A 26620-nucleotide genomic window follows, 5' to 3' on the forward strand; every position below is an offset into this window, starting at 1 on the left:
AAAAATATATGACTTCAGTATCAATGTGTCACAGTTGGAATCGGTAAATTCACACAAACACCTGAGTGTAACACATTGTTGAGAGATGAAATGGAACTATCACATAGGCTTCGGCACGGGTAAAGCGGCTAGTAGATTTAGGATGTTGGTAGAATCTAAGAATATGTAATCAATCTACAAAGAAGATTGCTTAAAAATCAATTGTGTGACCAATTCTAGAATACTGCTCAAGTGTATGGGTCCCTTACCAAACAGGACTAGCAGGGTATGTTGAACATCCACAGAGGAGGGCAGCAGGAATGGTCACAGCTTTGTTTGAGCAGCGGGAGAGTATCACAGTGACGTTGAAAGAGCTGAACTGAGCCACACTTGAAGACAGACGTAGTCTATCCCGAAAAAGCCTGCTTACAAAGTTTCAAGAACTGGGCTTAAACGATGACTCCAGCAATATTCTACAGTCTCCAGACATCGCTTCGTTATTCTTCTCGAATTACATACGTGAATAAAGAGGGGAAAGACTCTTATAACAGGTATAATGAGCCATACACTCTTCTATGCATGTTACAGTGGTTTGCAGAGTATAGATGTAGAATCCGAATCAGTATTAGTGTGCATTCGATGTTTGAAGGTTAACTACTCTAACCATTAAGCTCAAGTCGCCGCAAAGCCAAGACCATCTAACAGACAATTAAGACAAGCTGTTTCAGAAGATTCTATAAAAAGATATTACTTGAAAAAAACCTAACATTTCTTTGAAACAATGTATGTCAACACATGCAGTTCTTACAGAGTCGTACTTAGCAAAGTAGAAATTGCTTTGTTATCATACACTCTTCCCCTATTCGACATCTGTGTTAAATTGTGAAGTGTCGTCTTGATTGGAACACTATGCATAAATAAATATGAGATGACGTGAAAAGCTAAATCTTGTGAACATTACTACTAGAACTTAAGACAGTTATTACACCTTCCTGTTAGTACTTCGTGTTCTGCAGTCTTCCCATCTCAGTGCAAAGCAAGTCTCACCGGTAGAAAATGTTCTATGTAAGTTCGGCAACCTTTCATCCACCCTTAACTACTTCCTGTTCGTCAGTCTCACCTCTCTGCTGTAACAATTATATTTAGCTGCCAAATAGTCGAAACTGATACGTATGCAGATCACTCTCTGCATCTGTTACGCGCGTAGGTTCCACTGTTCAAAGATGCTGCAAGGCACGACGTATTATCAACGTTTCGCGTAATCTACATCTACATTTACTCCTGTACTTTACAAACAACTGCGAAGTGTATAGCAGAGGGTACGTCCTACTGGACCAGTTCATTCACGTACGGAACCCGGAAAGAATCATTGTTTGAATGGCTTCGAGCGTGCTGTCTTCACGATTCCTACGGGAGCGATACGAAGGGTGTTCTACACTGAAGAGCCAAGGAAACTGCCTAATGTCGTGTAGGGCCCCCGCGAGCACGCAGAAGTGCGGCAACATGACGTGGCACGAACTCAACTAATGTCTGAAGTAGAGCTGGAGGGAATTGGCACCATGAATCCTGCAGGGCTGTCCATAAATCCGTAACGTTGCAAAATATCCCAAATGTGTTCAATAATGTTGAGGTCTGGTGGCCAGCGGAAGTGTTTGAACTTAGAAGACTGTTCCTGGAGCCACTCTGCAGCAATTCGGGACGCGTGGGGTGTCCCATTTTGGTGCTGGAATTGTCGGAATGTACAATTGATATGAATGGATGCAGGTGATCATACAGGATGCTTTCGTACGTGTCCCCTGTCACAGTCGTATCTACACGTATCAGGAGTCCTATATCACTCCAACTGCACATACCTCACAGCATTACAGAACTTCCACCAGCTTGAACAGTCCTCTGAAGACATGCATGGTCCTTAGATTCACGAGGTTGTGTCCATACCCATACACTTCCATTCGCTCGTTAGAATTTGAAACGAAACTTGTCGGACGAGGCAACATGTTTCCTGTCATCAACAGTCCAATGTCGGTGTTGATGGGCCCATGCGAGGCATAAAGCTTTGTGTCGTGCAGTCATCAACGTTACACAAATGGGCCTTCGGTTCCGAAACCCCATATCGATGTTGTTTCGTTGAATTTTTCGCACACTGACGCCTTGATGGACCAGAATTGAAATCTGCAGCAGTTTTGTGAAGGGTTGCACTTCTGTCACGTTGAACGGTTCTCTTCAGCCGTCGTTGGTCCTGTTCTTGCAGGATCTTCTTCCGGCCACGTCGATATCGGTGATATGATGTTTTCCGGATCCCTGATATCCATGGTACACTCGTGAAATGGTCGTAAGGGAAAATCCCACATCATCGCTACCTCGTAAATGTTGTGCCTCATCGTTCGTGCGCTGACTGAAACACCACGTTCAAATTCACTTAAGTCCGCCCCCGGTAGCTGAGTTGTCAGCGCGACAGAATGTCAATCCTAAGGGCCCGGGTTCGATTTCCAGCTGTGTCGGAGATTTTCTCCACTTAGGGCCTGGGTGTTGTGTTGTGCTAATCATCATCATTTCATCTACATCGACGCGCAAGTCCCCGAAGTGGCGTCAAATCGAAAGACTCGAACCCGGCGAACGGTCTACCCGACGGGAGGCCCTAGTCACACGACATTTATTTAATTGACTTAAATCTTGATAACCTTCCATGGTAGCAGCAGTAACGAATCTAACAACTGCGCCAGACACTTCTCTTATATAGGCGTTGCCGATCGCAGCGCAGTATTCTGCCTATTTGCGTATCTCTGTATTTGAATACGCATGCCTGTAACAGTTTCTTTGGTGCTTCTGTCTAGTGTATTCCTAGAGATAGCATTTAAAGATGATTCTTTAAACTTTATCAGTAGGATTTCTGGAAATTGTTGACGTCTACCTTCAAAAGTCTACCAGCTTATGTTTCTTCGGCATCTATGTAACACTGTCACAGGGACCGAACAAATCTGTGATCATTCGTGCAGCTCTCTCTATATGTATACGATCAGTTAGTGCTATCTGGTACGTTTCCTCATACTTGAACAATATTCTAGAATGGGTCCCAAGAGTGAAGTGTAAGCAATCTCCTTTTTAGACTGATTGAATTTCCGTAGTATTCTATCAATAAACCGAAGTCAACTTCCCGCGACCGTTCTATTTCATGTCCCTACAATTTGTTACACACAGGTATTTCTATGAATTTACCGAATCCAACTGTGACACATTGGTAATGTTGCCATATGTACTACGTTTTTTCGTTTTGTGGAACGCAAAGTTTTACATTTCTGAACATTTAACTCAAGTTGCCAGCCTTTGTAACACTTTAAAACCTTATCAATATCCGACTGAATATTTGTATTGCTTGATTCAGTGTGTACTTCAGTGCAGATAACAGATCGGCGGAAACATGATGTTAGTATTATGGTTGTCCGCAAGGTCGTTAAAATACATGAACAGCAAGAGACTCAACACACTTCCCTAGAATCACCAGTAGTATCTTCTACATCTGTCGGTGACTCTCCGTCCAAGACAACATGCTACGTTCCCCAGCCAAGAAATCATCAGTCCAGTCACAAACTTCTTTTGATACCTCATACAATCGTACTTTTGATAATATGTGTGGATGAGGTACTGAGTCAAATGCTTTTCGGAAATCGAGAAATACTGCATCTACCCGACGTGGCTGTCAGTACGTCATGTGAGAAAAGTTGTTGGATTTCACATGATAGATATTTCCAGAAGCGGTGCTGGTTGGAATGGAGGAGGTCCTTCTGTTCGATATACTTCACTTTGTTTGAGCTCAGAATATGCTCTCAGATTCTACAACAGATGGATGTCAAAACTATTGTACGGTAGTTTTGTGGATCACCTCTCCTATCCTTCTTGTAAACTGGCGTGATGTGGGTAATCTTTGATTGATTATAGTTATACGAGAGGCTAACTCCGCCGTAAGTTAAGTGTGGAATCTTATAGGGATTCTATTGGGACATGGAAATTTGTTCAATTTTAACAATTCCAGTTGTTCCTCAGCGACACTGACACTATTATCTGTTTCATTCATCTTTTCGGAAGTACGAAAATTGAATTGGGGCAGTACTCTGGGTACATGCGGTTAGAATTTATTTGTGTTTTGTGATACATCATTTGACAAGACTTGTGGATAACACAAAAATATATAGAAATGGAGCATCAGCTTCATAAATCGATGGAAACCATGCAAGACAGGCGTACAAGGTGTGAGATCAGAATAGACCAGAATGAAGACCAAGCAGAGTTGCGTGCTGGTGAAGCAAAACTGGCACTGACTGCGTTGTAGCCACAGGGCTTTGTCTCGCCATCTGCTCTAAAGTGGGGGAAGAACAGAGGCCTTCCTTACCGCCTGGAGTGAGAAACCGGCGTTTCTCCGTAAATGAATTGCAACATCCCGTCTCCATTGCACCCTTCCGTGTACCAAGAAATTAACCCGTTTCCCTCTTCGCTCTTTCCTCTTTGTAACGCTTCCATATGTGGCCGACACGGTTATCTCTGATGGTGAGACGGAAGTTCCTGTCTGTATAGTTTCAAATAGCTGTGACGCTTGCTAACGAAAGCGATACGCTGCAGGGGAAGGGGGATTGTAGTGTATCCTTAGAAAAGTACGACGAGAGATTCAGAAACATTTCTTTAACATCCTATGAGCCAACACAAAACGCACCTTGGTTGAACGGAAAGAGATTTTGTTCTCATCCTCATCATTTTCATTTCCAGAGACTATGCGTGGTGCCTATTTCGTCTTCGTGGGTTGCCTTATTTATGTCATCTCTTCTTGGACTTCAGAGACTGGTTTTCCCGTGTGGTACATTTTCATAGCCTGTAGCGTAAATCCCTGTTCTGTTATTCTTTCCACATGGATTTTCCATTCACCTGTATATTCATTTATTACATCATTTATTCGTTCAACTTTTAACTTGACCTAATCTCTTAATTTTTTATGTTATCTTTTAATTTATTAATTTTACAGGTTAGTGAGCTCATTGGCTGTGGAATTCCATTTGGGAAATCGTTAGGGAATTCAATATTCCGAGATTGACATCGTCAATAGTGTGCCGATAATACCAAATTTCAGAACAACTTAGTGGCCGACGGCCTTCACTTAACGACCGAGAGCAGCGGCTCTTGCGTAGAGCTGTTAGTGCTAACAGACAAGCAACACTGCATGAAATATTCGCAGAAGTCAATGTGGGATGTAAGACTAACGTATCCGTTAGGATATCGGCGGAAATTGGTGTCAATGGGCTATGGCCGATGCGAGTGCCTTTGCTAACAGCGCGTCATCGCCTTAGAACACCTCTCGTGGGTCCTAGACGACTGGGGAACCGTGGCCTGGCCAGATGAGTCCCGATTTCAGATGGTGTAGGTTGATGATAAGAGTCCGATTGTGTCGCTGACCACAAGTAGCCATGGACGCAAGCTGTCAACAAGGCACTGTGCAAGCTAGTGTTGGCTCCATAGTGATGCCTGCAACAAATGAACCTTTCATTAATTGTAATGCTAATGTTCAGCTACTTGAAGACCTTTTGCAGCCATTCATGGGCTTCATATTCCCAAAAAAACAATGGAATTTTTATGGGTGGTAGTTCACCGTGTCACCGAGCTAAAATTGTTCGTGATTGGTTTAAAGGACATTCTGGACAATTCGAAGGAATGATTTGGTCACCCAGATCCGCGCGATATGAATCCCTTCGAACAATATGGGGCATGATCGTGAAGTCAGTTCGCGCACAACATTCTGCGGAGTCAACACCTTCTCAGTATTTCTGCAGGGGACTTACAACGACTTCTTGAGGCCATCAGTTGCTGCTCCACGCCAGGCACAATGAGGTCAGACACGATATTAAGAGATAGATATCCTATGCCTTCCGTCACCTCAGGTATACACAGTTTGCACTTGTAATAACTGTCTTACTGTGTTAAACCTTACACGTAAGATATAACTCTTAATTAGTAGATATTAAATTTTTTGAATTTGGTTAGTAATTATATGAAATATTGAAAATGAAATTTTTGTTACCTCTGCAAAGGAGACATGCCAGCTTAATGGTTCAAATGGCTCTGAACACTATGGGACTTAATATCTGAGGTCATCAGTCCCCTAGAACTTAGTACTTAAACCTAACAAACCTAAGGACATCACACACACCCATGCCCGAGGCAGGATTCGAACCTGCGACCGTAGCGGTCGCGCTGTTCCAGACTGAAGCGCCTAGATCCGCTCGGCCACAGCGGCCGGCCATACCAGCTTAACTATTTAATAATTTAGAGTGGTCAGATATTGTATACAACAGTCTGAAATGAGCCAGAGGTAATCGAAGAGTTTTAATCATCACCTCGGAAGAAATAAATTTGCGCAATTAATTTTTGGTCTGAAACTTCCTGGCAGATTAAAACTGTGTGCCCGACCGAGACTCGAACTCGGGACCTTTGCCTTTCGCGGCCAAGTGCAATATCCTTTCTTTCAGGAGTGTTAGTTCTGCAAGGTTCGCAGGAGAGCTTCTGTAAAGTTTGGAAGGTAGGAGACGAGATACTGGCAGAAGTAAAGCTGTGAGTACCGGGCGTGAGTCGTGCTTGGGTAGCTCAGATGGTAGAGCACTTGCCCGCGAAAGGCAAAGGTCCCGAGTTTGAGTCTCGGTCGGGCACACAGTTTTAATCTGCCAGGAAGTTTCATATCAGCGCACACTCCGCTGCAGAATGAAAACCTCATTCTGGAATTTTTGGTCTGTTTGCAGGTATGTATGTACAGTCTTCGTACACGGTGATCCCTGCACCACATTACCGCAGGAAGTCGATAGAGGATTCAAAACAAAATGCGGCAGCCCATTGATTCAGTGGAGCATCGTGAGGCGTTTCGTTTTCGGCAGCAGTGGGTATGTTGCAGTTGCATCAGGCCAATGCAGACGGCTGGGGAAGTGATCTAAGAGTGTGCTGACTCAGCGGCGGGCTCGCTGGTGGGCGTGGCTCGGGCTGCAGCGCTGTGGTAGGCCAGCGGGAGGAGGCCGGCCCACGTGGCCGTGACGTCACTGCGGTCGCGCAGGTTCCGGCTGCACGCACTTCACGGTCGCATTGCTTCACTGCCGACTGCTCAGAAGCGAGTGGGCATCGCAATGTTTCCCGCACGCCAAGATCTGCTGCAATCCGTTTCTTAATACAAAGCACAGATGTGATTAAAACACGAGGACGAAATTATCGATAGCCTTTTACTGGCATTTTCTCCATCGAATGAACCAACCAACCAGTCAATCATGACTCTCGACCTGTCCTCAGTGTCGCACTAGAGATCAGAAATGATCTCTGTACTCTCGCTTTAAACTCGCCAGCGGGTCCTATTACGTCATCTCAGAATTCACCGTTCTCCCGCGCAGCCCACTAAACTGAAAATTCGTCACTTGAATCAAAGCCTTCTGGTAGGAGTGAACGATGCTATTCTCTAATACAATGACTAATGAGTTAGCAGAAAACATTGTGTCATATATATATATATATATATATATATATATATATATATATATATGTGTGTGTGTGTGTGTGTGTGTGTGTGTTTGTGTGTGTGTGTTTAAATGTATGTATGTGTATGTACACATGTATGCATGTATATTTATATATTTATTTATGTACATACATACATTTGTGTATGTATATGTCTATCTATCTATCTATATATATATAGGGTGACAATTATCCAACTGTATGAAATACAATCATCATAGCTTGGTTCAAATGGCTCTGAGCACTATGGGACTTAACATCTGAGGTCATCAGTCCCCTAGAACTTAGAACTACTGATACCTAACTAACCAAAGGACATCACACACATCCATACCCGAGGCAGGATTCGAACCTGCGACCGTAGCATCATCATAGCTTCTGAACGGTTTGCTTTGGGACGTTCAGATTGCACATGCCGCGGGGCATGATGGGAATTAATTTGATGTGAATATGGTTTGGTTTAGCGACGAAGCGAACGTTCATTTGGATGGGTTCGTCAATAAGCAAAATTGGCGCATTTGGGTGACTAAGGATCAGTTTTTCGCGATCGAGAAAGGGGTGACTGTATGGTGCGCTATGTCCATTCACGAGATAATTCCTTGCTGGCACGGTGACTACCGAACGGTATGTGAAGGTTTTGGAAGATGATTTCATCCTCCTTATACACAGTGACCCTGATTTCGACACGATGTGGTTCATGCAAGACGAAGCTTGACGCCATTGAAGCAGGAGAGTGATGTCCTGGACCGCATTCTGGCTCTGGGGCACGCAGAGGCTACTGCCATAGGCCTCAATTGGCCGCCATATTCTCCGGATCTGAACACGTGCGACTCCTCTTTTTGGAGCTATATTATCGACAATGTGTACAGCAATAACCCCAAAACCATTGCTGAGCTGAAAACAGCCATTCAGGAAATTATAGACAACATCGATGTTCCGACAGCGGGTCATGCAGCACTCCTGAAAGAAATGATACAGCGGAGACATGGCTTAGCCACAGCCTGGGGGATGTTTCCAGAATGAGATTTTCACTCTGCAGCGGAGTGAGTGCTGATATGAAACTTCCTGGCAGATAAAAACTGTGTGCCGGACCGAGACTCGAACTCGGGACCTTTGCCTTTCGCGGCCAAGTGCGATATCCTTTCTTTCAGGAGTGCTAGTTCTGCAAGGTTCGCAGGAGAGCTTCTGTAAAGTTTGGAAGGTGGGAGACGAGGTACTGGCAGTAGTAAAGCTGTGAGGACGGGGCGTGAGTCATGCTTGGGTAGCTCAGTTGGTAGAGCACTTGCCCGCGGAAGGCAAAGGTCCCGAGTTCGAGTCTCGGTCCGGCACACAGTTTTAATCTGCCAGGAAGTTTCAATCGTCACCATGTATGTTCGTATATGTATACAACTGTTTCAATGAGTACTGTACATTTACTTTAATATCCACTCAGAGAATGTCCATCAATTGCATTATTACGCCATCTTATAGGCCTGGCAAAACAAAGAGCGCATTTTATTTGCTTTTGAATCTCAGAAATGGTTCAAATGGCTCTGAGCACTATGGGACTTAACATCTGAGGTCATCAGACCGCTAGAACTTAGAACTACGTAAACCTAACTATACTAAGGACATCACACTCATCCATGCCCCAGGCAGGATTCGAACCTGCGACCGTAGCATTTGCGCGGTTCCGCACTGAAGCGCCTAGAACCGCTCGGCCACCAACGGCCGGCTGAATTTCAGAGAAGCATTCATTAAAGCTATTTCCCTCCTTTTAAACTATCAAGCAGCCAAACCAACAAGACAGGATATCTTGCGAAGCAAAACGGATGCACGACGTAAATCTAGAGAGGCCGCTATTTTAATGAGTATGGCAAATTTTTCTACAGCAGATTTAACCTGATGATGGGGCTTCTAGGCTACGAAATCGGTAGTTAAATAAATTATTTGCTAGAGCATTCAAGCGGTTATTATTCAAGATGAATTAAATTGTTGTAGGCAGCAGATCGTGATCTCGTAATCACAGATGGTTACTCTCGCTCTCGGGGCCCCAGGTTCGATTCCCAGCCGGGTCGGGAATTTTCTCCGCTGCGTGTATCTACGTATATACTCCGGTAGCCACCAAGCGGTGTGTGGCGGAGGGCACAAATTGCACCAAAGTCATATTTCCCTCTCTCGGTTCACTCGCGGATGTGCTGTCATAATCAACATTTCATCATCATCGACGTGCAAGTCGCCGATGTGGCGTCATTTAAAAAGACTTACCAGGCGGTTGAATTCGCCGGAAGGGGGACCCCGGCCGCAAACGCCATACGCATATTTCATTGTTTTCACATTGTTACCGAGTGTGTGACGACAGAACAGGAAAACCGGGGTCAACGATGTATACGGGCCCTGCGGCGTGCGTCGCAACACGTGACACAACACGTCTTACACGAGTCCCAGCGACTGCTTCCAGCGGTTGTTTAGACAACTGTAATATTTCGTAGCTGTGCGTCTAATATACTCACGCTCTCGATAACATATTACAAAGTTAAGGGCTAGTGGCTACCTTCTCACAGACATACTGATTTTCCCGCCTGGCTCCAGTCGTAGCCGAGCGTTCGCGAGATACATTGAACAGCCAAACCACTATGACCATTGCTCACCGCCACGTTGGATACCGCCAGGCTGTAAAAAAAGTATGTAAGCGTAGCAGACACGGACGGTGGATCATCCTAGCGAAGACATGGGCTGCAAATGAGGAAATCCATTGAGAAAAGCGATTTTGAGAAAGGGGAGATTACTATTACGGAAAGCCTGTGGACAAGTATCTCGAAAACGACGAAGATGGACGAATGTTCACGTGGTACTGTCGTGAGCACCTATGGAAATAGGTAGAAGGACAGTGAAACTACCACTAGGCGCTAAATAGTCGGACGTCCACAACTCCTCACAGAATGTGGGGTTTGGAGGCTTGCGTGGTCTGTAAAGTAGGAAAGATGGTGGTTTGTGGGTTCTCTGCCGAAAGAGGTGCTTCGGAGAACACCGGTAATCGTACATTGTTGAACTTGCACTGCCAGATCCGAACTAACTGCTGGTACGTTCCAACTGACTGATCAACACTCAGTCCAGAAAAAATAATACGGCAGGGCTTATATCGATAAGCGCTGCTGGTGCCGCTCACGGGCAGGCAAGGCAGCAACTCAGCGACACCAGTAATTGAAAATTAACATAACGAGGTGGCAGTACGGTAAAAAAAATACAAGATGTTAAATAAGAGGTGGCACCAACACGAGCCACGGATGTCTCAACCACACTCTGCTACCAGGCTGTACTGCTTTTCTTATTGGTGTTTGATTGCGTATTTTAATGGCTCGTAGCCGATGGTTTGAATTTGTATGCTTTTAGCTGGGTTTTAAATAATGGGCCTTCAGCCGTTTTAAAATTGAAAGTTCCTTACTTGTCAAGTCTTGAAGTTTTTGCGCTTTCACCATCGTTTCCAATGTTGACCCAAAGACATCGACAATTACGATTTGCAGAGAGCACCGGACTATCGTAACTCGACGTCGATCAATGGCAACGTGTCGGATCTTGGGTGAATCACATTTTTACTACACTAGGTCGTCGGTCGTCTCCACAAACACTGTCATCGAGGTGAACGGCGACTCAAAAACGTGCAGCGCGCCACGAACGCAGACCCATGGGAGCAGTATTACCCTATGAGTGACATTCTGCTGCGGTTGCATGAGACCTCTGGTAGTAATGACAGCTGCGAACCACATGCATCCCTTCACGCTTGATGTCTTCCCCGATGCCGATGTCATTTTTCTGCAGTATAACTGTCCGTGTGTCGGAGCCACAACCGTGCTACAGTGGCTTGAGGAGCATTATAGTGAACTTATGTTTATATCGGGCCTGAAGTAAGTCCTATGGAACCATCTGGTCGCTATCGGGCTCCATCACGGGGTACACAGACCAGCTGCCCGTTATTTACGGGAATTACATGACCTATGCGTAGAGATTAATGCCACATAAATGGCTCTGAGCACTACGCGACTTAACTTCTGAGGTCATCAGTCCCCTAGAACTTAGAACTACTTAAACCTAACTAACCTAAGGACATCACACACATCCATGCCCTAGGCAGGATTCGAACCTGCTACCGTAGCGGTTGCTCGGTTCCAGATTGCAGCGCCTAGAACCGCTCGGCCACTCCGGCCGGCAATGCCACATACCTCCACAAAGATACCAACAGTCAGACACGCAAACTCATTGATGCATTGTGGTCCAAAGATGGACAAGCAAGCTATTAAGCAGGTACTCATAATGTTTTGCTCATCAGTGTATATCTGCCAAGGCAACTAGCGTGACGTCGCAAGTTATTTGTGGGGACCGTATTTCATGTGGGCACGGAAGAAAACAGTACATGCCCGTATGTCCGTGCAATGTATTCAGTAGTCTTAAAAAAAAAAAAATGCAGAAAGGCGACGCGTGGTAGCCGCGCGGTCTGGAGCGCCTTGTCACGAATTGCGCGGCCCCTCCCGCCGGAGGTTCGAGTCCTCCCTCGGGCATGGGTGTGTGTCTCGTCCTTAGCGTAAGTTAGTTTGCGCTAGGTTAAGTAGTGTGTAAGCTTAAGGACCAGTGTCCTCAGCAGTTTGGTCCCATAAGACCTTACCATAAATTTCCAATTTACAATTGCAGAAATGAATGATAAACTAAACAACTCGCTATTAGCCCATAAACTCAAATTGCCAAGAGCAAAAAAACACACAGACAGCGGGCTTCTTGATAGATGCCGTGACTTCGTTTGATGGAGGAGGTGGAATCAATAATAATGCAACCATTTTCTTTACATTACACGAAATTTGTATGTTTTTCCTCTAAAGTGTGGACTTACTTTTCCCTCTAATGGGGCACATTTGCAGTTGTATAAACTGCGCCACTTAATTTTCGTCTTATACCCTCCACAGTTACAGCAAATACAGCTTCGTTAAAAGGCATCTGATACCGAAAATCGATCATTTTCGGCCTGTCAGTGTTACTTTGCAACAGCAATACCGTGCGTTCAACTTGCGTACTATGTCACGACTAGTCCTACACTCCTGCACGCATCAGTAAGACAGTGGGAAGCGACCGCAAAGCCACAGTCTCAGAATCGACATACAGGCGGAATTACGGTAGGAAGGAAGGAGGCCAATACACTACATCTACATCTGCATCTACATGGTTACTCTGCAATTCACACTTAAGTGCCTGACAGAGGGTTCGTCAAACCATTTTCATACTACTTCTCTACCATTCCATTCTCAAATGGTGCGTGAGAAAAAGGAACACCTAAATCTTTCCGTTCGAGCTCTGATTTCTCTTATTTTATTAGGGTGATCATTTCTCCCTACGTAGGTGGGTGTCAACAAAATATTTTCGCATTCGGAAGAAAAAGTTGGTAAAACAAGCATCAGCTTCCGATTCATTAGAAGGATACAGGAGAAACGGAATCAGTTTACATAGGAGCCGGCCGCGGTGGTCTAGCGGTTCTGGCGCTGCCGTCCGGAACCGCGGGACTACTACGGTCGCAGGTTCGAATCCTGCCTCGGGCATGGGTGTGTGTGATGTCCTTAGGTTAGTTAGGTTTAAGTAGTTCTAAGTTCTAGGGGACTTATGACCTAAGATGTTGAGTCCCGTAGTGCTCAGAGCCATTTTTGAAGTTTACATAGGAGATTGCTTACAAGACACGAGTGCGACCCATCCTAGAATATTGCTATTGTAGGGGTTACCCACACGAAGTAATTGAAGCAGGCGATATACACTGGTGCGGAATACTTCGTACGACAAGACCACGTCCCGCCTTTTGAAATATTCGGGGGACCTTGACAAATACTAACTTTGAATAAAAGTGTCATTTCTGTTCGTCTCACTACCTTTCGTGTTCTAGCGCAGCATTTTTTCTATGTATGATCCACATTTTATCGAGATATGTTACTTGGGAGTGACTCATCATTCGAAAGTTACTTCCACCCTTAAGTTTTGCACACCAGTTTATATCGCGCACAAGGAAAAGCAGCACGAATGTTCGCACGTTTGACCCGCCGGAGAGTATGACGGAAACACTGAAAGAACTGAAATGGGATAAGGTTTAAGATATGCTTCAACTATACCGTGCTTGGCTACCTACAAAGTTGTAAGAACTAGTATTAATTGAGGAGTGTAGGAATACACTGCAGCGTCCTACGTATCTCTCCCGTAGGCATCGCGAAGACAAGATCTACATGTATATTCTGCAAGCCACATTGCTGTGTGTGTTTGAGGGTACTTGTGTCCCACTGTGCGGTGCTCTTCTTTGAATCTCCTCTATTTCCTCAATCTGTCTTATCAGGTAGGATCCTCACACAAACGAGCAATATTCAAGTATTGGCCGAACGAGGGCTCCGTAAGCTGCTTCTTTTGTTGATGGACTAGGGTATCTGAGGATTCTTCCAATGAATCTTTGTGGTATATTTTATTCGGTCGTTCCAGTTCGCATCTCGACGTACTAGCATTTCTCGATATTTTATGGAAGTAACTGCTCCCAGTGATTGTTCTCTACAATCTGGTAACCATACGATGGAAATGAGCGTTTGGCGTCATTGGCTGGGAGGCCCCTTGCGGGGCAGGTCCGGCCGCCTTGATGCAGGTCTTACTACATTCGACGCCACATTGGGCGACTTGCGCGCGGGATGGGGATGAGATGATAAAGACAGCACAACACCCAGTCCCTGAGCGGAGAAAATCCCCTACCCAGCCGGGAATCGAACCCGGGCCCGTAGGACGGCAATTCGTCACGCTGACCACTCAGCTACCGGGGCCGACAACCATACGATAAAGGGTCTGTATCCGCAATATCTCAGTTTATGTTCGGGGTCAGTTGCCACTCAGTGCATCAAGCGTAGATCCTTTGCAGATCTTCCTACATTTCGATACAGTTTTCTAGAGTTGCGACTTCTCTGTATAAAACAGCGTCATCTCCGAAAAGCCTCATGGAATTTCCGACGTTACTCATTCTATCATTTATATAAAAGCTGGACCATGTCAGTTCATAACGGGGAATGAATCGGGATAGAGATGAGATACAGTAAAATGTTTGACATAGAAATTGTAGATGTCAAAGAGGGTTACGCATTCCTAATAATGTTCGTGACTTTGAACGTAATTTTCAAGGTGATATGCAGGTCAAAGAGTTTTTGTTTGAAATGGCAACCATAATATTTAACTTAAGATTTCAAAAGAGTGGCAAATTTTACGTATAGAATGATACATTATTCAACGTCATGGCAAGATTCAATGAAGGTCAAACAAGTAAATACATGTTTAGTTCTAGTTGGGATTAGCTCGGAATAGAAGAGGGATACAACAAAATACAATGTTACATGCAAATTGGAAGGGGCATAAGGTGTCACGAATCATTACCAATAACCATGATCTTTAAGGTAATTATCGAAGGTCATTCGAAGGTTGAGTTTTGTTTTATGAACCCCTATTTATGACGTCAGATTCGGAAAGAGCAAATGGAGATTTGAACTTAAAATTTTAATTAAAGTGTTTATTGGCAAAAGCAAAAATGAAAACGCCACAACGTATAAATGTTGTTGTGGCATTTGCAAGACACAACAATCATAAATAGAACGTAGATGATTGATTTACATGCCGCCGAGTACCCCCTCACCTGTCTTTCCTCGGGATGCCTCTTCCAGTTTGTATCTAACATTGTATTTTGCCTATTGGAAGTCAATCCCTGCTACGACTAGCCGGCCGGTGTGGCCGTGCGGTTCTAGGCGCTTCGGTCTGGAACCGCGTGACTGCTACGGTCGCAGGTTCGAAACCTGCCTCGGGCATGTATGAGTGTGATTTTCTTAGGTTAGTTAGGTTTAAGTAGTTCTAAGTCCTAGGGGACTGATGACCTCAGGTGTTAAGTCCCATAGTGCTCAGAGCCATTTGAACCATTTTTTGCTACGACTAAAAACATATTTCATGAGGTTACCTTCCATTCAGAAGGCTGTTGCACGCAGCGACTCTTATATTGACGTGTAAATAATAGATTTCGGCTACCCGTCGTCCTTTCTAGCCGAAATCTAGACCCGCCAATAAAATTTCAAAAGGACGACGGATAGCTGAAATCTATTATTTACAAGTCAAAAACATATTTGCTTATTTGGTCGTCACTGAACCTAGCCATGACCTTCAATAATGAATGATTTTATCCGTAAAATCTGCCGTTCTTTTCAATTCTCGAATGAAACATTACGGTATCCATTTAAAAAAAAAATCATTTAACTTCCAAATCACATTGAAAATCACGTTCAAAGTCGCAGCCATTAGTAACAATTAGTGACCCTCTTTCACATTTATCTAAAATTTTTGCTGTATCTCATCTCAATCCCGAGTTATTCCCCATTATGGATTAAAATGGTCCACTCCGTATATTGTGAAAGTAATGGTCCTATAACACTCCTCTGCGCCACGTCCGAATTTACTTTTGCATCTGAAGACTTCTCTCCGTTCGGAATTACATGCTGTGGTCTGTTTGCTAGAAACTCTTGAATCCAATCACGCAGTTGGTCTGACACCCCGTACGCTTGTATTTTGTTCCCTAGGCAGCAGTGCGAAACTGTATTGAATGCCTTCCAGAAGTCAAGGAACACGGAACTATCTGGGCGCCTGCGTCTACTGCTTTCTGGGTCTCGTGGATGAACGGAGCGAGCTGGGTTTCACACGATCGTGGTTCTCGGTACAGTTCCTACAGATGAGATTTTCGGCCTACAGAAACGTCATCATGTAGTTGAGTAACTACATCGCGCACAGAGGCACTGAAGACAGACAAATGCGAAACTTGCGGCGCCTGCTTTCTGTCACGTAGGCTCTCGGACAAAGCGGGCGTCTGAGGACAAACCAATAAGCAGATGTGAACTTCGCTAGGCGATGTGATAAGCAAGCCCGACATGAGGTCGTTGCTGGTATTGCTTTTCCTAGAAAAGCGAGTGGGAGTCACACGGAGCTCATAGCAATTCCCTTTCCGTTTAGGACGCACTTTCCTTTTGCTATGTTTGAATATTTTGCCGTTTTACAGCAGAAAAGCTGTAATTTACAGGCACACAGCTTTATCTCTCTGTACATTCTTTTATTTTTTCCTATCTTCACTTTCGCTAGCATTCCGCCACAGTGAGCCAATAAGGAATAGTAGGGAAGACCTTTCAATGGACAGATAAAGTTTTAATAAGGGTGGAACTAATTGCAGAGAGAGCATCTGGTTAATGTCTTCATGTTCTTAAAGCGGACACGTCGTCAGAAGTGCCAGTAAGAGGTATACTAAAAAACATACAGACACAAATACACACACGACGTGTGCTACACGTTTTTGCTCAGTTCTGCTACACTCACTGATAACCACTACTGGTCGATTATGCGTGGACCAAATTTTGATAGTAAAAACAATACTAAATCACAAATCACTCTTAAACAGCCGTGTCATTTACTGATTTGTCTGTAAAAAAAAAAATAAAAAAAAATAAAAAAAGTACTTCTACTCTGCTGGGCCCGCATCTTTTGCACTTCTTTAGACTTTTACAGAATTAGATGCACGTATTTTGTTTCTTGTTATTCTTACGTGGTTTCACGACAAGCTTATTTCTGCCTTTGCGGCATTTTCATGTGTTTATCTAGAGAGTGTGAAATCCGTGAAACATCTTCTTTCGTTTATTGCGTTGATAATGTGGGTCATGTATTTATCTTCTATAGAAACTCTATAGAAGGTTCATGACCTATACAGCCGGCCGGGGTGGCCGAGCGGTTCTAGGCGCTACAGTCTGGAACCGCGCGACCGCTACTGTCGCAGGTTCGAATCCTGCGTCGGGCATGGATGTGTGTGATGTCCTTAGGTTAGTTAGATTTAAGTAGTTCTAAGTTCTAGGGGACTGGTGACCTCAGAAGTTTAGCTCAGAGCCATTTGAACTATTTTTTTACCTATACATAACCCATATTAAGAATGCAGTAAACAAACCAAATGACGTTCCAAGATGTTTTAGGGGTGTCACTCAATTTAGACGAACACTTGAAAATGGCACGAATGACGAAACACGCTTGTCGTGAACCAATGTAAAAACAGCAAAACATTTACTATTTGCAGCTAGTTTTGTAAAAGTATTAAGAAGATGCCGTATAGTAAAAAAAAAATCGTTTCAGTGAACAGACAGTTTCTCTTCTTCTTACTAAGTACAAAGTCTTCATCCGAATATTCTGAATCTTATTAAACAAATAACAACGCAAGAAATTGAAATTCATCGCGGAAAATATGACTCCTTACTGGCCAAAACTGGTTTTCGACAGGGCGCCGATCTGTCTTTTCTCCTTTTTAACGTCGTTCTGGACAAAAACATGCGAGAGTGCGAACTGACAGTAAATTCAAAACTACTGGGAACCTGTACGAGCGAGAACGATACAAAGACGAAACAAAACATGTGTACTAGTCTTTCAGACGACATGGTAATCTTAGAAAATATCAAACCACTGCAGTGAAACACAGAAACCCTCAAAGAATGTGCTGAAAAGACTTGACTTACAAATTTATTTTCGAGAAACTCAATTCTCGTGCTCAAAACTCGATCTTGAAAAAAACCTGTTGGGAGAGTATAGTCCATTCGCGAGAGTTTCGTATTTCAAATATTTTGCCTAGATCCTTGAACCTACTGGGGCAGCAAACAGTAGAGAGCATTCGCCTATAGAAACACAAGAACACTTGCAGGAGAACTTAAAAAATTTAAAATAAAAATCTCTGTCCACACTTACAAAAATCGGGTAGCGCAAAACAGTTATCAAGCCAGAAGCCCTATATTACAGCGAAACTCACACTCTAAAGGCGATATCGTGAGTGAGAAACGGATAGTTATGGGCAAGGTTCCTGAACAAAACGGTACGAAAGATGGCTACAGACTAAAATCCTGAAAAATAACAGAGAAATTTATCGAGTGCAAAGCGTAAACGTTATCCCAGCAAGCAACCAACATTAAAATACAATTCTTGTATGAGAAACTCACTTTGTAATCTACCCTTATGTACAGAATGTAGATGTGGTTACCTCTAACTCCTTCGTGAGGCTGCACAGAAATGCTGTCCAGCTGCTTATCCCAGCACGTGCACTGCCTGGACAAAAGCATCCGTACTCCTGTAAGCGGACATTAGGGACCACCCTTCGCCTCCATGACGGGTTGAACTCTGCTGGAGACACTTTCAATGAGATGCCTGAAAGTCCGTAGAGGAATGGCAGCACAACGTTCCTCAAGACGCAAAACCAGAGAATTCGTCATTTTGGACGCTGCGCTCTGCTGTGATGTCGATGTTCTGTCTGATCTCAAAGGTGTTCCATTGGCTTCAGTAAGGGACTGTGGACAGGCCGATCTAATTCAGGAATTTTATTGTCCACAGACCGTTAGACGCAGATGCGGCTTTATGAAAGGTTATGTTGCCATGATGATATAAACAATCATCGTTTGCGATCGCTCCCTCTACTGTTCGAAGTAGCCAATACTGTAAAACTAATTAATATCCCTTGCATTAAACGTTTTTTCAATCAAAATAGGGGGACCACACCCTAACCGCGGAAAACACGCTCGTACCGTAACACTACCTCCTCTGTATTCACTGTTGGCGTTATACGTGCGGGACGGATTATCCTGTAGTTTGGCCCCTGTACTCTCCAAATCAACCAACCAACAATCATACGTGATGGCGGGTAACGTTCTCCAGGAACGCATTGCCAAAGGTTATAGCGTATTTCCCTACGACTTATCTTAGAAGATAGATTAAGGAAAGGCAAACCTACGGTTCTAACATTTGTAGACTTAGAGAAAGCGTTTGACAATGTTGAATGGAATACTCCCTTTCAAATTCTGAAGGTGGTAGGGGCAAAATACAGAGAGTGAAAGACTACTTACAATTTGTACAGAAATCAGATGGCAGTTATAAGAGTCGAGGGGCATGAAAGAGAAGCAGTAGTCGGGAAGGGAGTTAGACAGGGTTGTAGCCTCTCCGCGATGTTATTCAATCTGTATATTGAGCAAGCAGTAAAGGAAAGAAAACAAAAATTCGGAGTAGGTATTAAAATCCATGGAGAAGAAATAACAACTTTGAGGTTCGCCGATGACGTTGTAATTCTGCCAGAGACAGCAAAGGACTTGGAACAGCAGTTGAACGGAATGGTGAGCAAAACGAGGATAACGGAATGTAGTCGAATTAAGTCGGGTGATGCTGAGGGAATTAGATTAGGAAATGAGACACTTGAAGTAGTAAAGGAGTTTTGCTATTTGGGGAGCAAAATAACTTATGATGGTCAAAGTAGAGAGGATATAAAATGTAGACTGGCAATGACAAGGAAAGCGTTTCTGATGAAGAGAAATTTGTTAACATCGAGTATAGATTTAAGTGTCAGGAAGTCGTTTCTGAAAGTATTTGTATGGAGTGTAGCCATGTATGGAAGGGAAGCATGGACGATAAATAGTTTGGACAAGAAGAGAATAGAAGCTTTCGAAATGTGGTGCTACAGAAGAACGCTGAAGATTAGATGGGTAGATCACATAACTAATGAGGAGGTATTGAATAGAATTGGGGAGAAGAGGAGTTTGTGACCCAATTTTACTAGAAGAAGGGATCGGTTGGTAGGACATGTTCTGAGGCATCAAGGGATCACTAATTTAGTACTGGAGGGCAGCGTGGAGGGTAAAAATCGTAGAGGAAGACCAAGAGATGAATATACTAAGCGGATTCAGAAGGATGTAGGTTGCAGTAGGTACTGGGACATAAAGAACCTTACACATGATAGAGTAGCATGGTGAGCTGCATCAAACCAGTCTCAGGACTGAAGCCCACAACAACAACAACATAGCGTATTTCATGCTCGATCATTGTACGCCATTCTTTTTAACTCCCTACGCACAGTCACTATCCTAGATGGACTGCTGATAGCACTTCGGTTCCTTCGGCTGATTTCGTGCCGAATCTTACGGCCACCCATGTAACGCCTGACGGTTCCTGTCCGTCAGAACACGATGTCTGTCTCGTCCCGGTTTAGCTGAGGTGCAGTCTTCGATTTCCCACTGCACGGCCAGCAACAACGTACTTGGTCAGCTTTAGAATGGCTGAAAAGTCCCTGATGGATCTGCTACTCAGGCGACGTCCAGTGATTAGCGCACATTCAAAGTCACTGAGCCTTCCTGACCGAACCATTCTCTTGTTACCGTTTTTCTACTGAACACACAACACTCCCCGCCACCTTTCACACTGGCGGGTCCGCCTCTCGCGAAATCTAGTGATTAATTCATCATTACATAGCAGTGACCGAATACTTTTGATTATATATTATAGCACACTTTTAGCCAGTCTGACTCGTGTTGTATGCTGCATTCATGGAGTTGTAAGGTTTATAGCGAGCAGTGTATTGGATGCGAGAGGTTTGTGGGAAGCCGGCGCCTTTTCCTGGTTAACCATCGGGAAAGACGCGACTGGTGTTTTTTGGTGCAGCGCTGGATTCCGTTCTGCCAGGGCTGGGCGAAAGTAGGAGCAAGAGAGGCGCCGTCGCCACAGCGGCGGTCGTCAAACTGCGCGGCGCGAGTCAAATACTCGTGCGGGCCACGGTTCTCCGCCGAATTTTGTAATAATACGCATGTGGCACCTAACAGCCGGTACGGGCATATGGAATAATTTCACACACACACACACACACACACACACACACACACATATACGCACACACACACAAACACATACGCACACACACACACACACACACACACACATATATATATATATATATATATATATATATATATATAGGGTGGACCATTGGTACGCATTGGTAAGCATCAAACGAAAAAACTACAAAGAACGAAACTGGTCTAGCTTGAAGGGGGAAACCAGATGGCGCTGTGGTTGGCCCGCTAGATGGCGCTGCCATAGGTCAAACGGATATCAGCTGCGTTTTTTTAAAATAGGAACCCCCATTTTTATTACATATTCGTGTAGTGCGTAAAGAAATATGAATGTTTTACTTGGACCATTTTTTTCGCTTTGTGATAGATAGCGCTGTAATAGTCACAAAAGTATAAGTACGTGATATTACGTAACATTCCGCCAGTGTCGACGGTATTTCCTTCGTGATGCATTACTCGTGTTGAAATGGACCATTTACCAATTGCGGAAAAGGTCGATATCGTGTTGATGTATGGACGACATCATCCAAGTGTCCGGACCGTTCGCCGGATAGTTACGTTATTTAGGGAAACAGGAAGTGTTCAGCCACATGTGAAACGTCAAACACGGCCTGCAACAAATGGTGATGCCCAAGTAGGTGTTTTAGCTGCTGTCGCTGCTAATCCGCACATCAGTAGCAGACAAATTTCGCGAGAATCGGGAATCTCAAAAACGTCGGTGTTGAGAATGCTACATCAACATCGATTGCACCCGTACCATATTTCTATGGCCGTCGTGTACAGTTCTGCCGCTGGGCATAGGAGAAATTACGGGACGATGACAGATTTTTTGCACGCGGTCTATTTAGCGACGAAGCGTCATTCACCAACAGCGGTAACGTAAACCGGTATAATATGCACTATTGGGCAACGGAAAATCCACGATGGCTACGACGAGTGGAACATCGGCTCCCTTGGCGGGTTAATGTATGGTGCGGCATTATGGGAGGAAGGATAATCGGCCCCCATTTTATCGATGGCAATCTAAATGGTGCAATGTATGCTGATTTCGTACGAAATGTTCTCTACCAATGTTACTATAAGATGTTTCACTGAATGACAGAATGGCGATGTACTTCCAACATGATGGATGTCCGGCACATAGCTCGCGTGCGGTTGAAGCGGTATTGAATAGCATATTTCATGACAGGTGGATTGGTCGTCGAAGCACCATACCATGGCTTGCACGTTCACCGGATCTGACGTCCCCGGATTTCTTTCTGTGGGGAAAGCTGAAGGATATTTGCTATCGTGATCCACCGACAACGCCTGACAACATGCGTCAGCGCATTGTCAATGCATGTGCGAACATTACGGAAGGCGAACTACTCGCTGTTGAGAGGAATGTCGTTATACGTATTGCCAAATGCATTGAGGTTGACGCACATCATTTTGAGCATTTATTGCATTAATGTGGTATTTACAGGTAATCACGCTGTAACAGGGTGCGTTCTTAGAAATGATAAGTCGCAAAGGTACATGTACACATTGGAACAACCGAAATAAAATGTTCAAACGTACCTACGTTCTGTATTTTAATTTAAAAAGTCTACCTGCTACCAACTGTTCGTCTAAAATTGTGAGACATATATGTGTGACTATTACAGCGCCATCTATCACAAAGCGAAAAAAGTGAACCAACTTAAACATTCATATTTCCTTACGTACTACATAATACGTAATAAAAATGGGGGTTGCTATTTAAAAAAACGCAGTTGATATCCGTTTGACCTATGGCAGCGCCATCTAGCGGGCCAACCGTAGAGCCATCTGGTTTCCCCCTTCAAGCTAGACGAGTTTCATTCTTTGTAGTTTTTTCGTTTGACACTTCTTTCATGAGATATTTGGCCCGGCGACTATCAATGGACCACCCTGTATATATATATATATATATATATATATATATATATATATATATATATATATATATATATATACTGGCTTGAAGACTTCTTAAGTAATGGAACCCAGTGTTTTGTCCTCGACGGCGGGTGTTCCTCTGGAATAAGGTTATCGTCAGAAGTGCCCCAGGGAAGTGTGACAGTACGGCTGTTATTCTCTATATAGATAAATGATTTTCAGACAGGGTGGGCTGCAACGTGCTGTTATTTGCAAATCATGCAGTGGTGTACGGTAAGGTTTCGAAGTTGAGTGACTGTAGGAAGTAGATACATGAAGACTTAGACAAAATTTCCTGTTGATGTGATGAATGGCAGCTAACTGTAAATGTGGAAATATGTAGGTCATGCGGATGAGTAGGGGGAAGAAATCCGTAATGTTCGGATAGAGTATTCCTAGTGTCCTGCTTTACGCAGCCAAGTCATTCAAATATCCGAGCGTAAAGTTGCAAAGGGATGTGAAATGGATCGAGTATGTGAGAGTTATGTTAATGAAGGTGAATGTTCGACTTTGGTATATTGGGAGAATTTTAGGGAAGAGTCGTTCACTCGTAAAGCATATCGCATATGGGATGTTGGTGCGACCTATTCTTAAGTACCACTCGAGTGTTTGGAATCCCTACCAGGTCGGATTGACAGAAGACGTCGATGCAATTCAGTGGCGGGCTGCTTGATTTGTTGTAGGTAAGTTCTAACAACACTTAAGACTATATGAAGTCTTCACGGGTTGTCAGCCGAGTAGCATCGTCGGCTGACAACCCGTGAAGACTTCATATATGAAATTCGCCGAGAAAGCCTGCACTCCCATATAACACTTAAGAGTTACGGAGATGCTTGGGGAACTCAAATGGGCATCCCTGGAGGGAACGCGACGTTCTTTTCGAGAAACACTATTGAGAAAATTTAGAGAACAGGAATTTGAAGCTGACTGTCAAACGATTCTACTGCCGCCAACATACACTGCGCATAATGACCACGAAGATAAGATACGAGAAATTAGGGCTCAGCCGGAGGCATGTAGACAATCGTTTCTGTCTCGTTCTATTTGAAAGTGGAACAGGAGGAGAAATGACAAGTAGTGTTACAGGGTATCCTCCACTACGCGCCGTACAGTGGCTTGCGCAGTATCTGCGTAGCTATAGATATTAGAGTGGGAATGTATCACCGTTTCTCTTCCAGTGCTCACAACTCACAGGCGTGCCCCACTCGTACCGATCAGCTTCTTTGCTCTAAATTTTGACACGGAAGTAACATGGATTCGTCATCTTCAGATGCGGTATTTGTTTGTAGCAAGGAACCTTAAATTAATGAAGGTAATACAACATAAGTTTCCTTTAATTTACGTCTATGGTCACAATCTTTTTTGTTTAACAGATTACCGGTTTCGGTCTTTAATGAACATCATCAGATCTGTTTCATAAAAACAAAGTCCTAATGTATGAAACAGATCTGATGATGGTCATTAAAGACCGAAACCGGTAATCTGTTAAACAAAAAAGATTGTGACCATAGACGTAAATTAAAGGAAACTTATTACGTATACGGGTCACTGTGTTTTTTCGAGACGATGTCGCAGCTTGTGTAACACAACATAGTGAGTAGAAAGGAAAACGACATTCAAAACATTTAGTAAACATTTGTGGTCGTGTCATATGTTAAATAATGCATTCACATATAAGTTCATTTACTTATTAATCAATTAATCGTCCGTTCACACGCACAACAAAACAATACTTCATCAGCCAATTATAGTGTCACCACTTTGGAGTCACTGAGGCCGACAGCAATCTGGAATAGAAAACAGTCGGCTCAGAGTGTTCCGAATGGTACCGACTTTTAACATTCCTTACTTTTCACAGAAAAAAATTCTCCAAAACTGAGAAAAAAGATTCTCAAAGTGTACATATTTGCATCGAAATGGAACGTGAATACTGGAAAAGTCAGGGATCAATAGACGGAAGTAACTGGAATGCGAGAGTACAGAAGAAGTTTAATATTAATTGCATATATAAAATACGAAAAGATGTTCTAGATCGAAATGAGGAGGAAAGACGTCAATGGAAAACAGTAGGTATGACATGCACATATTCTGCGGGGAACTGCACGCCATTACCCTTTCCCCCGTTGTCACGTAGCTACGGCAAGCACCTTGAAGGGGCGGCCCACGACTCAGATCTGTCGATGATTACACAATAACAAGACTGAAAATTTTTTTCCAACTGTGTGGTTGAAACGGTTTTGCGCAATTAAGCTCTTCGAAACTAATGCTGATTCAGTCACTTTCTTCTAGGAAGAAGACAAGGTATGCAGCAGAGAGGTATGGCACAGGTAAATGTGATGTCGACATCGTAACAGATATTATGAGAAGGAAAACCACAGGTACCGATAGTCACGGAAGATGATGTCTCAAGTACGTTATGTGGCTACAGAGAGCCAGATGTTCAGAATTTCGCGCAACCATCTTGAGTCATAGGGAAAATGATATCACGGCCTCCAGCCATGCTACGTGCTGAGGTAATCCACCAGCAGACTTGTCGCTAGTCGCAGTTTTTCGAACAGTTTCATATTTTGCACCTTTTCTGAGTATGCTTAATTTATCAATGTCCTTATATGTGCCACACCCAAGGTCGTGCCTTCATTGTATTGAGTAATCTAATGTTTCTGTTTAAACTTGATACACTTCTGAAGCACCAGTATTTTAATAATGCCAGTTTCCTCATCGCTTCGGCGATCCACTTTCAGCTCCCACAAAATTCCGTAAAGTTTTAGGCGCCTCTTCGTCCATCTATTGGCAAAATATGATTCCAGCAGTGCTCGTTTGTGGAAAGCTTTCTGAGTGTGCTTGAACTTTGCTTCAGTCTCGTCTACACAAGTTTTCTCCACTTCTTCATTACTTTCGGTTTGACTTTGTTTATACGAGTACCTACACCAGGTTCTATGCTAAATGTACTGTTCAGTCCTTTGCTTTCGGCGAGAAGGCCTCTGTCGCCTTCTGTTCTTAAAATATACGATATCTTTATCGACATTTAAAAAAAACCAATATAGAAAAAAACGTAACTCTTTCTGCACATTATTTATTAACTCTTGGACGACATTTTCCGATTATTTTAAGTAATTCAGTCGTCATTAAGCCTCCACCTTAAGAGTTAAAGTAGCTCTGTTCAGTATGAGGTGTGTCCATCATGAAGACACTTCATTCTGTGTAGAGATACTTTAACTCTTCAGATGGGGGCAGGGGGCGGGGGGGGGGGGCGGAGGGCCTTAATGACGGCTGGACTCAGCAAATCTGATCTGAAATCAAAAACCAAACAATGGAACAATGTTCTTAATCTATAGGACATTGCATGCGGAGTAATAGCACAGTTTTTTGTAATTTGATAAAATAATAAAATGTCGGCCGTTTCAAACAAAGATATAGTTTTATCGTGTGTTTTTGGACACACTTTTTGAAATAACTAACGAAAAAATTACAATGAA

The 26620-nt window shown here is 43.7% G+C and overlaps 1 protein-coding gene and 1 non-coding gene across 3 annotated transcripts in view; one reads left to right on the plus strand and one right to left on the minus strand.

Moving 5' to 3' along the window:
• LOC124544799 (glucose dehydrogenase [FAD, quinone]-like) overlaps nucleotides 1-26620 on the minus strand; it is a 208875-nt gene that overhangs the window by 103625 nt on the left and 78630 nt on the right. The window lies entirely within an intron of this gene.
• On the plus strand, nucleotides 8767-8841 carry Trnap-cgg. Its single transcript has one exon. It is a non-coding gene; the product is annotated as a tRNA-Pro (tRNA).

Source organism: Schistocerca americana, chromosome 8 (genome assembly GCF_021461395.2).
Source record: "Schistocerca americana isolate TAMUIC-IGC-003095 chromosome 8, iqSchAmer2.1, whole genome shotgun sequence".
Classification (NCBI taxonomy): domain Eukaryota; kingdom Metazoa; phylum Arthropoda; class Insecta; order Orthoptera; family Acrididae; genus Schistocerca; species Schistocerca americana.